The sequence below is a fragment of the Lygodium microphyllum genome, chromosome 21 (assembly GCF_053477565.2).
Source record: "Lygodium microphyllum isolate KBCC chromosome 21, Lygodium_microphyllum_v1.1.10, whole genome shotgun sequence".
NCBI lineage: Eukaryota > Viridiplantae > Streptophyta > Polypodiopsida > Schizaeales > Lygodiaceae > Lygodium > Lygodium microphyllum.
Genome location: NC_141155.1, coordinates 37143380 through 37156488, shown reverse-complemented (window position 1 = coordinate 37156488; position 13109 = coordinate 37143380). Strand labels below are relative to the sequence as shown.

Genomic DNA, 13109 nt, shown 5'->3' with positions numbered 1-13109 from the left:
CTTTAAGAAACTCAGGGACAAACCCTAGTTCTTTTACGTTTACGATTTACTGACCCTACAATCAGGAAATGTGGGCAAGTATTTAAGGTATAAACATTTCTTGGATTTTAATTCATTTCCAATGAATATTTCGCAGCATAGGTATTTCTAAGTTTATATTAATTTTGTTAACTTTTAGAAGGTAATATCGAGATCACCTCCGCACGATTTGTTATCTATGTGTCAATTGATTTTTCAATCCTAAACTTTATTGATTTGAGGTTAGGTAAATTTAATTAATCTCCCTTTTCCCTTGCGAAGAAAGCTCATACCAAATAAGCAATCTTTCCCTTGCTAAGTTATGCAATTAGCAATGATAACTTCCTAGAGTTTAAGTATCGTAAGAAACCTTTCATGATTCACACCTTCCATGATGATTCGTTGTAAAAAGAATAGGGGTTAATAGTGCAAGATGAAGTTTTATACCTTCTAGGCTTAACCGAAGTACACTACTTTAGTGGGTAAATAATCTTGCTCATAATTTGTTTCAATGCATAATGCTATTTGAAGGAAAACTATGTTTATACTTTATTTATTTTGCATGTTCAATTAAACTAAATTCCTTCATCGTAAATAACTAGGACAAAATATATCTTATCCCTAACAAATCATCTTGCACGGTTGAATTAAAATCGATATAAAATTAAGAAGGAAAAACATGGGTTTGGGGTGAGATATCCACATGGATACCGGGAGATGACCCTCCCGCAGCTACTCCTTGGACTTTCTTAGGCGGCATTGTAGTTGTAGTCCTTCGAACGTGGAAGCAGCTTTACACTCCTTTTCGGAATTCCACCGTCGCTCCCTTGCATGTCAATACTCTTCTTCTCTTTTTCGAGTAGGGGAAAAATCAAGTCCCAAGGGTATTTTGGAAAGGCAAGGAACAACTAAGGGTCTAGCCACGAGGAGGGTTAATAAGACCTTTAAGGTCTTAGTTTCTTTTGGGGGAAAAGGTTTACAAAGCCTAAAGAAAAGGCCCTATAGGGGTATATACATGGGAAAAAGGGTGTGTGTGTGTGGTTCCAGAAGGCGTAAGAAGAGGCTTTGGGAGAACTTTGGACACAAGAGTGAAAAGGACTTTAGGGGTTTTAAAACCCAGGGGGGAAAAGATGAAAGGCAACACAAGGGGAAAAAAGGGGGTGAATAGTTTTAAAGTCCAAATAAAAGGGGCTTATAGGGGGTTACATCCGAGGAGGAAAAGGGTCTTTAAAGCCTAAGGAAAAGGCTTAATGATTTTTAACACCGAGGGGGGGGGGAAGGGTGTGTAAAAAGGGGACACGAGGGAGGAAATTGGGCTTTTGGAGGGTTCCAATGGGAAGGGGCTTTAAATCCCCGGAGATAAAATGGACTTGTGTGGGAAGGATTTCAATGAAAAGGATAAATTCTCGAGGGGGAAAAGCAAGGGAAAAGCTTAATTTCCCGGGGTCAAAAATCCCCTTGTGTAAGAACGCAAGGGAAAGTGCCTTAAGGAGGCCCCCCCTTAGAAGCTTCCCAAGAAGCTTTTGGGAAGCTTCTATAGTCGTGACCACTCCACATGGAGGAAGGGAAGATGCTTTTCAATGGCGGCTTTCTGACGGGAAGGGTCGAAATGATGGCCGTGGCGGAACTTCAGCGGCGCTCCTCCCTTATGGCATGGCACAGAGCGGCGTGGCTCAACTCTCTCCCTCTCACGGCTTGGCGGCATCGATCCTCCTCCCTCCACTATGGTCTACGGTAGCCTTACGATACTCCTTGCTTCTCCACCACTCCCCTCATTGTGACGGCTCTTCTCAGTGTCCCGTCCTATTTCCCCACTTCAGCTCCATCTCCTCCCTCTGGTAGCGACGTCCTCTCTGGTTAAATAGGCGAGGGGAGGGGGGATCCTCCCTCTCCATCATGTCAATATGCATGGCACTCACACTCCCGCGAGATCCCACCGAGGTGCTTCCCCATGGTTTCTATTCCCCTCCCCTTCCAGCACGACTGTCGGCTGGGGGGGGAATTAAAAAAAAAATTGCATTATCCTCAAGAAATTGCCATATCGATATCCCCCCTTCCTATAATGGTAATTCACATGAAAAAAAGAAAATTGGAATGTTACATTCACTCCCCCTTAGAGGAATCAAGATGTCCTCATCTCGAGATAAACTGGGGATATTGTGGTTGAGAGTATCTTCATCTACCCAAGTGGCATCCTCTTCGGGATAATCTCTCCACTGGACAAGGCATTCTCTCAAGGTTCTGGATCTTAATTTGTCTCTCCCTAACATCTAAGATCCTATCAGGCCTTAGTTCAAGGATTCCTTGACTAGGCATTACAATTTGTTGGTCATCAAGTACATGGTTAGGATTAGGTACATATTTCTTCAATAGGCTGATATGGAACACATTGTGAACCTTTAGGTTCTCAGGGAGTTGCAATCTATAAGCATTAGGTCCTAGGCATTTGAGGATCTTGTACCGCCCATAATACCTTGGACTTAGCTTCTTGCAATGTCTGAGGCTTTATAGTTTGTCTTTACTGGAATAAGGTGTGCAACCTTAATAACCATGTCAACCATAACCATGATGGAGTTGCATCCTCCCTGGACTTGGGGTAGGCCTATAACAAAATCCATACTGATGAATTCCCATTTCATTTGGGGAATGTCAAGCGGTTGCAATTTTCCTGGCACCATGACATATTCGGCTTTGATACGTTGGCAAGACAAACACTCGGTGACATATTTGAGAATGTCACCTTTGAGCCTCCTCCAATGGTAGCTCTTCCTAACTGCATTAAGAGTCTTAGCATAACTAGGATGTCCTGCGAAAGGAGAGTCATGAGCTTCCCACATTATCTTCTGCTTAAGTGACTGGCTTGCTTGTATACACAGCCTTGTTCTATAGTAGGCAAGTCCACTATTAATGGAAAATTCCTGATACTTAGCCTGCAACTTTTGATTCTGATCCTTGATAGAGATCTCCTTTAGCATTGATTGGCAGGCCAAATCATGGCATGCTTCCTCTCTAGCTAACTAAAGTATAGGGTTTTTTGGCATATATACTTTTGTAGCTAGAGATCTGGCCGTTGATGGATTCTACAAGATTAGGGAATTTAGGAATGCCTTGCGACTAAGTGCATCGACAACTACATTCTCTTTCCCTGGTCGGTACTTGATTTCAAAGTCATATTCCTCCAATACTTCAATCCACCGACGTTGCCTCATGTTGAGCTCGTTCTGGGTAAAGATCCATTTGAGACTCTTATGGTTAGTTACAAGAGTAAACTTGTTACCCAACAGGTAGTGTCTCGAGCTTTACAGCATGGATGACAGCTAGCAATTCCAGATCATGCGTGGCATATTTCCTTTCATGACTCTTCAATTTCCTTGAAGAGTATGCTACTGGATGACCTTCCTGCATAAGTACACACCCCAAGGCAAGAATGCTAGCATCAGCTACTACCTCGAACTCCTTATTGAGGTTTGGAAGTTTTAGAATAGGTGCTGATACCAAACTTTGCTTCAATCTGTCGAAGCTATTACATTCGGGAGTTGACCATGCAATGGAAGTTTGCTTCTTCAATAAGTCCGTCAGAGGTGCCGCAATCAAAGCATAGTTTTTGATGAAGACCCTATACCATCCTATCAATCCATGAAAGCTACGCATCTCTTTGACGGATACTGGTGTTGGCCACTCAAGTACATCTCTGACCTTGGCTGGGTCCACTGAGATTCCTTCCGCTGATACTATGAATCTGAGATAATCAATCTGACGCTTCAAGAATGCACACTTTTTCATTTTAGCATACAGCTTATGTCACCTCATTGTCTCAAGGACAATCCGAAGTTGAGGTTCACGATCTTCTTCCCATTTAGAATAGACTAAAGTGTCATCGAAGAATACAAGTACGAAATCATCAAGATATGGCCTAAAGATGTCCTGCATTAACCTATTGAAGGTGTCAGGTGCATTCGTAAGCCCGAATGACATAACCAGGAACTCAAAGTGCCCATACCTTGTATTGAAGGCCGTTTTTGGGATATCTTCTTCCTTGATCCTTATCTGATAGTAACCTGACCTGAGATCAATCTTGGAGAAGATCTTCGCACCCTGAAGATGATCAAGAAGCTCATCTATTCTAGGAATAGGATACTTGTTCTTGACTATTGATTGATTCAACCCTCGGTAATCAATACATAGTCGAAGTGTCCCATCTTTCTTTTTCTGGCATAGTACTGGAGCTCCCCACGGTGAATTGCTAGGCTGGACGTAGCCCTGATCTAATAGTTGCTTGAGTTGTTCCTTCAGCTCAATTGCTTCTAGTATTGACATTCTATAAGATCTCTTTGCAATTGGCGCAGCTCTAGGTACTAACCTAATCTCATGATCCACTTCTCTTTGAGGCGGAAGTTCAGTCAACTCTTCAGGGAATACGTCCGCATATTCCTTTAGCCAAGAAGGTCCTTTATGAGGCTCTTGCTTTTGATCTAATTTGTTGAGTTTGATCAAGTAAACAAGTAATCCTTTTCTGACTCCTTTTATGATCCGAGACACTTTGGCCAATTGGATTCTTGGCACTCCTGCCTCACCTTGAGTTGTGACTAATTCCCTTTCAGAGTTTCGAAAGGAAACTTGACCCTTCCCACAGTTAATGTGGGCGATATTAGGCTTAAGCCAATCCATTCCGAGTAGACACTCATGGATACCTAATTTCATGACTCTGAATTTAACCGAAGTCTTCTTTCCTCCCAGAAAGAATTCCACTTTAGCAGTTTGCATGGTACAAGTAACCTCACGACCATTTTCCAATTCCACAAGCAGGGTAGGTGCTTCTACTGTGGCTATTCCTAATCTTTTTGCACATGCTGGTGAGATAAAGGAATGTGTACTGCCACAATCAATCAAGGTTTTGAAACCTTTACCTTGATAGTCTGACGGTGTCTGAATCACCAAGAACTGGTGATTCGGCCCTTTCTTGTGTAAAGCGACATGGACTGTCGCTCTTTCGAATTCTGCTTCCATGGTCAGATCTTCCTCTTCTTCTTCTTCGAATATTTGCCTATTGGCAATGCATGCAGTTCTTCCTCTTTCTTGGGTAGCGGCTCCTTGACCACGGCCTGTTCCTTGAAAAGGCACTTGGCGATGTCCTCCACCAAGCTTGGGACATTGCCTCTTGAAGTGACCGGTTTCGTTGCAATGGAAACAACGGAGGTTTCGGCCATTACTTTGAGTAGGAACAAAGTTGTTGACGTTATTCGTCCTTGCTTTCTTTCTTTGTCCTTGATTATGACCTTGAACTCTCTTCATTTGAGGTCTGAATGCTCCTCTGTTCGGGTCATTATAAGACCAAGTTTTATTACCCCTTGGTCTAGCTTGCACCTCCTGAATTATAGGCGCCGCTCGAATGAGTGCATCCTAAAGATCTGATGGATGCATAGATTCAAGACGGGTATTTACTAGTGGATTTAAGCGCGCACAAAATTTGGACACCTGCTATGTCATGTCCATCTGTGGCGCATATTTTAAAAGTGAGACGAATTTAGAGTAGTATGCGTCAAGAGTGAGTTCTAGCTGTTTGAGCTTGTAGAACTCGTTCATTTTCTGTGTGCGATATGCAAGTGGTAAGTATCTTCCCTGCACAGCTTTCTTCAGCTTCTCCCAAGTAACAGATCCCTCTGCGATCCCTTGATCCCTGCACCATTGCTTCCACCAAAGTCTGGCTTCGTTGGTGAGCTTTAACTTGGCGAGCATAGCCTGATTGGCGGGTGCAGTACTGGCGGCTTCGAAGTAATCCTCCATGGACTCAATCCAAATTTCAGCATCAGCTTGGACGAATCCACCTCTCCTATCAAACTCAGGTGGCTTAATCTATTTGAGAAGGAACTTCTTCTCCTGGATTACAGCAGTACTTGATGTAGGAGGCGAGTTAGGAACCTGTACCTGGGGTTGTGCTTGAATAAAGGTTTTCTTAACGTTATTATACGATAATCGATGTTAGCTTACATTACAATTTTAATTCAGCTATCTCGTAAACAATGTAGCTACTTAACTTTTTATCAACTCTCATGCATAGCCAGACATTGATAAAAAGAAGTCTTTATTTGTATTTATATGGGCATAGCCCTTTCGAATACAACATTTCATGCGATGATAAGCCAATTGTTACATTTAGTTTGGGGAGAACAACGTTGTATTGCATTTATCTACAGGAACTGTGTAATAGTAAGGTTTTGGGTCATGGATCTTTAGGAATCGATAAGTCATTGGAAGTTCAGTATATCCTTTCCGTTGGAATCCATACTTCTCATGGCGGCCCAACACTTTAATTCTGTCGGCGGGAATTACATAGGTTACTTCCTCATATACATATGAGTTCATCTCAACCCTCCAACCTCGAATATGTAAAGTTGAATTTACGTGAGCTTCCACAAAAACGAATAGCTTCACGACTTTCAGGTCTTCCAACCACTTGATTCTCTTAGGTTGGTGTGTAGATAAGCAAACCAGTGGGCGGCTATATAGTAGATTTCTGAAGCACCCGTCCATCTTTGTTCCATGTACAAAGGTGATGGATTATAGATCTACTCCAGGATGTTCATCATCCCAATCCTTTGTCTATAAAGCGGAGAATGCATTGCAATCATAAACATGACTTGAAATACCAAAAACTTGTTCCACGCTTCGTAATTCTGTAAGACAGCATTGAAGGTAAGGAAATGTTTGGACAACAACAATTGCTTTACTTCATTTCATTGAGATTTCATAAAAACAATTCCGTTGTTGGTCGGCTCGGCTCTGATACCAACTGTAACGTGTCCACTAGTATTATCGAGGACACGTCTTAGCAGTCCATCGGAAAGGATGTCTAAAAGATTCGCTCGCCACTCCCATGAAATGTTACGAGATTTGCGATCTAGGGCTTTCCGCATCTGCCACGTAGCAAAAGTATTCTAGCCGTTCCCACTTAGGATCGTCCGAAATCAGGGTTTTCCTGATTGGTCATTTCCTAACAGCAACAACTAGCGTCGGACCCAAGCGAACTACTTTACGCAGAAACACCAAGTCCGAAGCGGATTCACGCTGCACTTGGTTCAAGGAGAATGGGAAACGAGAGGGATGCAAAGCTCAACCTCTCTGCCATAAGGCATAGTCCCATTCCGTTCCCCTAAAATAGCATAAATCGGTTAAGACATAACTCTAGGTCAACACTTTCGTTGTTCATGTCCTTTGACAATCATCTCGCTGTTCTTCAAGATTTAAGAAAAGTTCCCGGCCAACCGGGACCACCCAACCATAGGACGGACCCATGGCCAATCCTCCACACTTTCCTCGGTTTGTTTTTAGTTATGTAATTATCTAACACATTAATTGGACATGTAACAACCAACTTCTTTAATTAATCCGTTAAGCACTGGTTCCTTCACGTAATCTTATCATGTGACATAGAAAAACAATATCAGACAAGTTCTTTATTAACATATCATCATATTTATCTTTGAAATACAAAAGTTCCACCCGTAGGCTTATCCACAATCTGCCCGAAGGCTATCCAGCAATCCACAGGGATCACTATTTCAAGTTTTTGCCCGTAGACTAGTATGCGGGCCTCAAGATCCAATCCCGAGTCACGTTAGCCTCTTGTGCAGGACCCGAAAGGCGAGGGATTTACAGCCAGAGCCCCCCTGGCACCCAAGCATCCTCCTGCTCTAAGTAGCGCTAAACGGAGAGACCTCTCGTGGCGGGTTCGGTCCACGTTCCCGGCACGGTCAACAACCCCCTTGGTTAGGGTAAGGCAGGCAATCGGGGGTAACTGAAGCTGCCACTCCCTTCAGGCCTTCAACCTGAAGTATAGATACTTATTTATTTTGTAATTCATTGGTCGAACAAGTCAACAGTGCTCTAAAATTCTCTAGCAAGCACAAACATTTCCATTGATCGATTTTGTTGTTGGCAAACTGCTAAGGAAGGAGTCTTTCCTTTCGAATGCATCCAGCACTCGATCCGGGGTGTCTTGCAACTTGGCAAGATCCCTTATATTCTGGGTTAGGGCATACCCTATTAATCCAACTTGGTCAAACCCTAAAGTTCATTGGATACTTTAGTTTTCAATTTTTAACTTGCAAAGAATACATTGGATACTTTAGTTCATTGGATCAAAGAATACATCCTCTTGCAAGATAACTTGCATAAGGAACCGCCATCCTTGTTGCGGGAATTTAGTCTTTCTTCTTGTGAATCAATCACAAGACCATATGACTTCATACTTGCTGCGCAAGTCCTGCATCGTACTATGCGATAATGGAGTTACGAAACAATCCGTTTCAATTTCTTTAAGCTGACATTTGTCAGACCTAGGGTTTCCTAGCTTTTATTATTTTCTTTAAGAAACTCAGGGACAAACCCTAGTTCTTTTACATTTATGATTTACTGACCCTATAATCAGGAAATGTGGGCAAGTATTTAAGGTATAAATGTTTCTTGGATTCTAATTCATTCCCAATGAATATTTCACAACATAGGTATTTCTAAGTTTATATTAATTTTGTTAACTTTTAGAAGGTAATATCGAGATCACCTCCACACGATTTGTTATTTATGTGTCAATTGATTTTTCAATTCTAAACTTTATTGATTTGAGGTTAGGTAAATTTAATTAATCTCCCTTTTTCCTTGCGAACAAAACTCGTGCCAAATAAGCAATTTTTCCCTTGCTAAGTTATGCAATTAGCAATGATAACTTCCTAGAGCTTAAGCATCGTAAGAAACCTTTCATGATTTGCACCTTCCATGATGATTCGTTGTAAAAAGAATAGGGGTTAATAGTGCAAGATGCAGTTTTATACCTTCTAGGCTTAACCGAAGTACACTACTTTAGTGGGTAAATAATCTTGCTCATAATTCATTTCAATGCATAATGCTATTTGAAGGAAAACTATGTTTATACTTTATTTATTTTGCATGTTCAATTAAACTAAATTCCTTCATCGTAAATAACTAGGAAAAAATATATCTTATCCCTAACAATTCATCTTGCACGATTGAATTAAAACTGATATAAAATTAAGAAGGAAAAACCTGGGTTTGGGGTGAGATATCCACATGGATACCAGGAGATGACCCTCCCGCAGCTACTCCTTGGACTTTCTTAGTCGGCATCGCAGTTGTAGTCCTTCAAATGTGGAAGCAGCTTTACACTCCTTTTCGGAATTCCACCGTCGCTCCCTGGCACATCAATACTCTTCTTCTCTTTTTTGAGTAGGGGAAAAATCAAGTCCCAAGGGTATTTTGGAAAGGCAAGGAACAGCTAAGGGTCTAGCCACGAGGAGGGTTAATAAGACCTTTAAGGTCTTAGTTTCTTTTGGGGGAAAAGGTTTACAAAGCCTAAAGAAAAGGCCCTATAGGGGTATATACACGGGAAAAGATGAAAGGCAACACAAAGGGGAAAAAGGGGGTGAATAGTTTTAAAGCCCAAATAAAAGGGGCTTATAGGGGGTTACATCCAGGGATGAAAAGGGTTTTGGTTGGCTAAGGAGAAGGCTTAATGATTTTTAACACGGGGGGGGGGGGGGGCTGGGGAGGTGGGGAGGGTTTTTAAAAAGGGGACACGAGGGAGGAAATTGGGCTTTTGGAGGGTTCCAATGGGAAGGGGCTTTAAATCCCCGGAGATAAAATGGACTTGTGTGGGAAAGATTTCAGTGAAAAGGCTAAATTCTTGAGGGGAAAAAGCAAGGGAAAAGCTTAATTTCCCGGGGTCAAAAATCCCCTTGTGTAAGAACACAAGGGAAAGGGCCTTAGGGAGGCCCCCCCCCTTAGAAGCTTCCCAAGAAGCTTCTGGGAAGCTTCTATAGTCGTGACCACTCCACGTGGAGGAAGAGAAGATGCTTTTCAATGGCGGCTTTCTGGCGGGCAGGGTCGAAATGATGGCCATGGCGGAACTTCAGCGGCGCTCCTTCCTCATGGTGTGGTTCAACTCTCTCCTTCTCACGGCCTGGTGGCGTCAATCCTCCTCCTTCCATGATGGTCTACGGCAGCCTTACGACACTCCTTGCTTCTCCACCACTCCCCTCAGAGTGACGGCTCTTCTCAGCGTCCCATCCTATCTCCCCACTTCAGCTCCATCTCCTCCCTCTGGCAGCGACGTCCTCTCTGGTTAAATAGGGAGGGGAGGGGGGATCCTCCCTCTCCATTGCGTCAATATGCATGGCACTCACACTCCCGCGAGCTCCCACCGAGGAGCTTCCCCATGGTTTCTACTCCCTTCCCCTTCCAGCACGACTGTTGGCTGGGGGGAATTAAAAAAATTTTGCATTATCCTCAAGAAATTGCCATATCGATATTCCCCCTTCCTATAAGGGTAATTCACGTGAAAAAAAGAAATTTGGAACGTTACACTTCGTCGCAGTTTCCAACATGGTATCAGAGCTTTTATTAACTTTTCTAAAAAATCTTGTTGATGAACTTTTCTGTGAATGACCAAGGTGTATGTTTGTCTTTTCTGCGAGTAGAGGATTTCTCTAGTTTTTTTTTAAATCTTTTTCCGCTAGAATAGGGGAGAGACAGATAGACATGGCGATCAAAGGCTCATCGCCAGACCCATCGCCTCTATTGCAGACAAGGGTTATGCTAGAAGGTCACCCTCATCATTACCATCACCATCATCAGCTCTCATCTGTGGGCAAGTCCTTCGGCAACATCGTGATATCCATCGTGGGCACAGGCATCCTCGGCCTCCCCTATGAGGACGCCTCCCCTACATTTTCAAGCACACCGGATGGCTCTCGTCCTGTGTTGTCATGGTAGCGGTCGCCTTTGCCTACCACTTCTGCAGGATGCTCCTCGTCTGGTCCAGAGCCAGGCTACTTGAGAAAGATGGAGACCACCCCATCAGCACTTTCTCTGACCTTGGCTTCGTCGCGTGCGGCCGATGGGGCTGCGCCTCAGTCAACCTCACGATCGTCCTTAGCAAGGGTGCCTTCTACATCGTGTACCTCATCTTCATCGGAGAGAATCTGGCCTCTGTCTTCAACAATCAGGATGATCCCTCTGCATCCCAGCCTTGTCGCTCCCCTCATCAGCTTCTCTCGGCCATCAAGAAGCTCCTTGAGCAGGCAACCTCTCATTGCAGCCGATGTCATCAACGGTTTTTCCATGGTCGTCATGATGCAACAGGATGTAAGTACCATCGTAGCTGAGGGTGTTGCTTCACCGGTAGCATATCAGGGTTTGAATACAATTCTCTTTGCTATGTGGGTTGTTGTCTATGCCTTTGAGGGTTTGAATACAATTCCCTTTGCTGTGGGGGTTGCTGTCTATGCCTTTGAGGGTTTTGGCCTGGTTTTGCCATTGGAATTTTCTATGAAAGATAAAACGAAGTTTGGGAGCGTGCTTGGGCTCGCCATGCTATGCATTGCCGTGTTGTACACGCTGTTTGGGCTTCTAGGGTACATGGCATTCGGGGAAGGCACATTGGACATCATCACTTTGAACCTTGGGTCCAATTGGAGGACAATAGTTGTGAAGTTTTTCAGGGTGGCATTGATGCATTCCATCTAGTTTTAAACTGAATCCATGGTTTTCACTCAAAATATGAGTGGGAAATGTCTCTCTGTACATTTTAACATCAACGTTACTTTTGGATGTTGATATTTCCATGCTTCATGATGATCGTCCTCATTCGTTATTCCATTGATAAGTGTCTATATTCTAGCCGATGATACATTGTTTCGTTTATATTCTTTCTAGCTGATGAGCGTCTATATTATAGTTGATGACAAATTGTTTTATTTATATTCTATTCATGGGGCCCCACATGTGTTATGTTGTCTATAAAGCGGCGTCACAAGTCTCTATAGACCTTGTGTTGTTCTAATGTCACTGTAATGTTTTTCTTTAAGTTTTGATGTGACAGATATAGTGCTTACATCTCAAGTTCAGTTGAAGAAATTTCTTGGAGATTTTATCTTTTGCAGTGATATCGCTTATAGAAGGAATTTCTTGGAGATATTCAGATTTTATCTTTTGCAGTGATGTTGCTTATTGAAGGAATTTCTTGGAGATTTTATCTTTTGCAGTGATGTCACTTATCCTTATTTTACATGTTGTATATTTAGGAGTGATAAAGCTCTTTTGATGCCTCTGAGTAGGCTGTTGTAATTCAGGATTGATGTAGCTCTTGAGTGATGTAGCTCCTTTGATGCCTATGAATAGGCTCTTGTAAGTTCAACTTTGTAATTTTATATTTTGAATGATAATATAATGGTAGGCCTATATAGAGATGTGGGTTTTTCCCTTGAGCCCCCAAGGGTTTTTTCATCCATAGTAAGGGACCTTTATTTGAGCGGGGGTGTTAGCTATATATAGTCTGTCTATATATAGAGCCCCAGGTCCCCTCTATATATTCCTATCATGTGTGCTCAGTAGACACACTTCTGGGGTTCCATTTCTGGTGTCTCGTATCTCTCTTCTCTCCTCTCTTCCTTTCTTCTCTCTCGTCTTCCTCGCAGTTTCCAACAGCTCCTCACCTTCAATACATACTCATTGATAGACATTTTCCCTTTCTTCAATGTATTCAACTCTTGCTTGAGTTGAATCTTTTGTGCCTTTGTATTTACTGAAAACATGTTCTCAAAAATTATCCAAGTTGCATGTGAAGTTTCTGCATTCTTGATATGTCCCAGCAAAGTATTATCAATGACTGCAGATAGCCAATACATCACCTTTTTGTCTTTTGCATTCCCCTCTTTCCATGCCTTTAATTCATATACAGTCGTAGGGATACCCAACTCTGGCCCCTTTTCTTTACCTAAAACAAACTCATAAAGGCCCTTTCCAATGAGGAAGTTTGTTACACGGAACTTCCATGAAGGGTATTTGTTCTTGTCGAGTTTCTTAATAATGGGATTTCCACTGTTCTCTGCCATTATCACAAAAAAGGATACAACACACCAAGCTATTCTTTTGTAGCCTTTCACAACAAGTGCACAACAATACACCAAGAAACCTTTTTCACTGATTGCTCAATAGTACATGTAATGTGCAACCTATTTGTAGATAAACCTTATGCTTGCTTCCTGGCAAACACCTCAAAAATTACAAATTCGAAATCT

The 13109-nt window shown here is 42.5% G+C and overlaps 1 pseudogene; it reads left to right on the top strand.

Annotated features, from left to right (window-relative positions):
- The first annotated feature begins 10569 nt into the window (after nt 1-10569).
- Nucleotides 10570-11556, top strand: LOC148017895 (amino acid transporter AVT3C-like; annotated as a pseudogene).
- The last annotated feature ends 1553 nt before the right edge of the window (nt 11557-13109 follow it).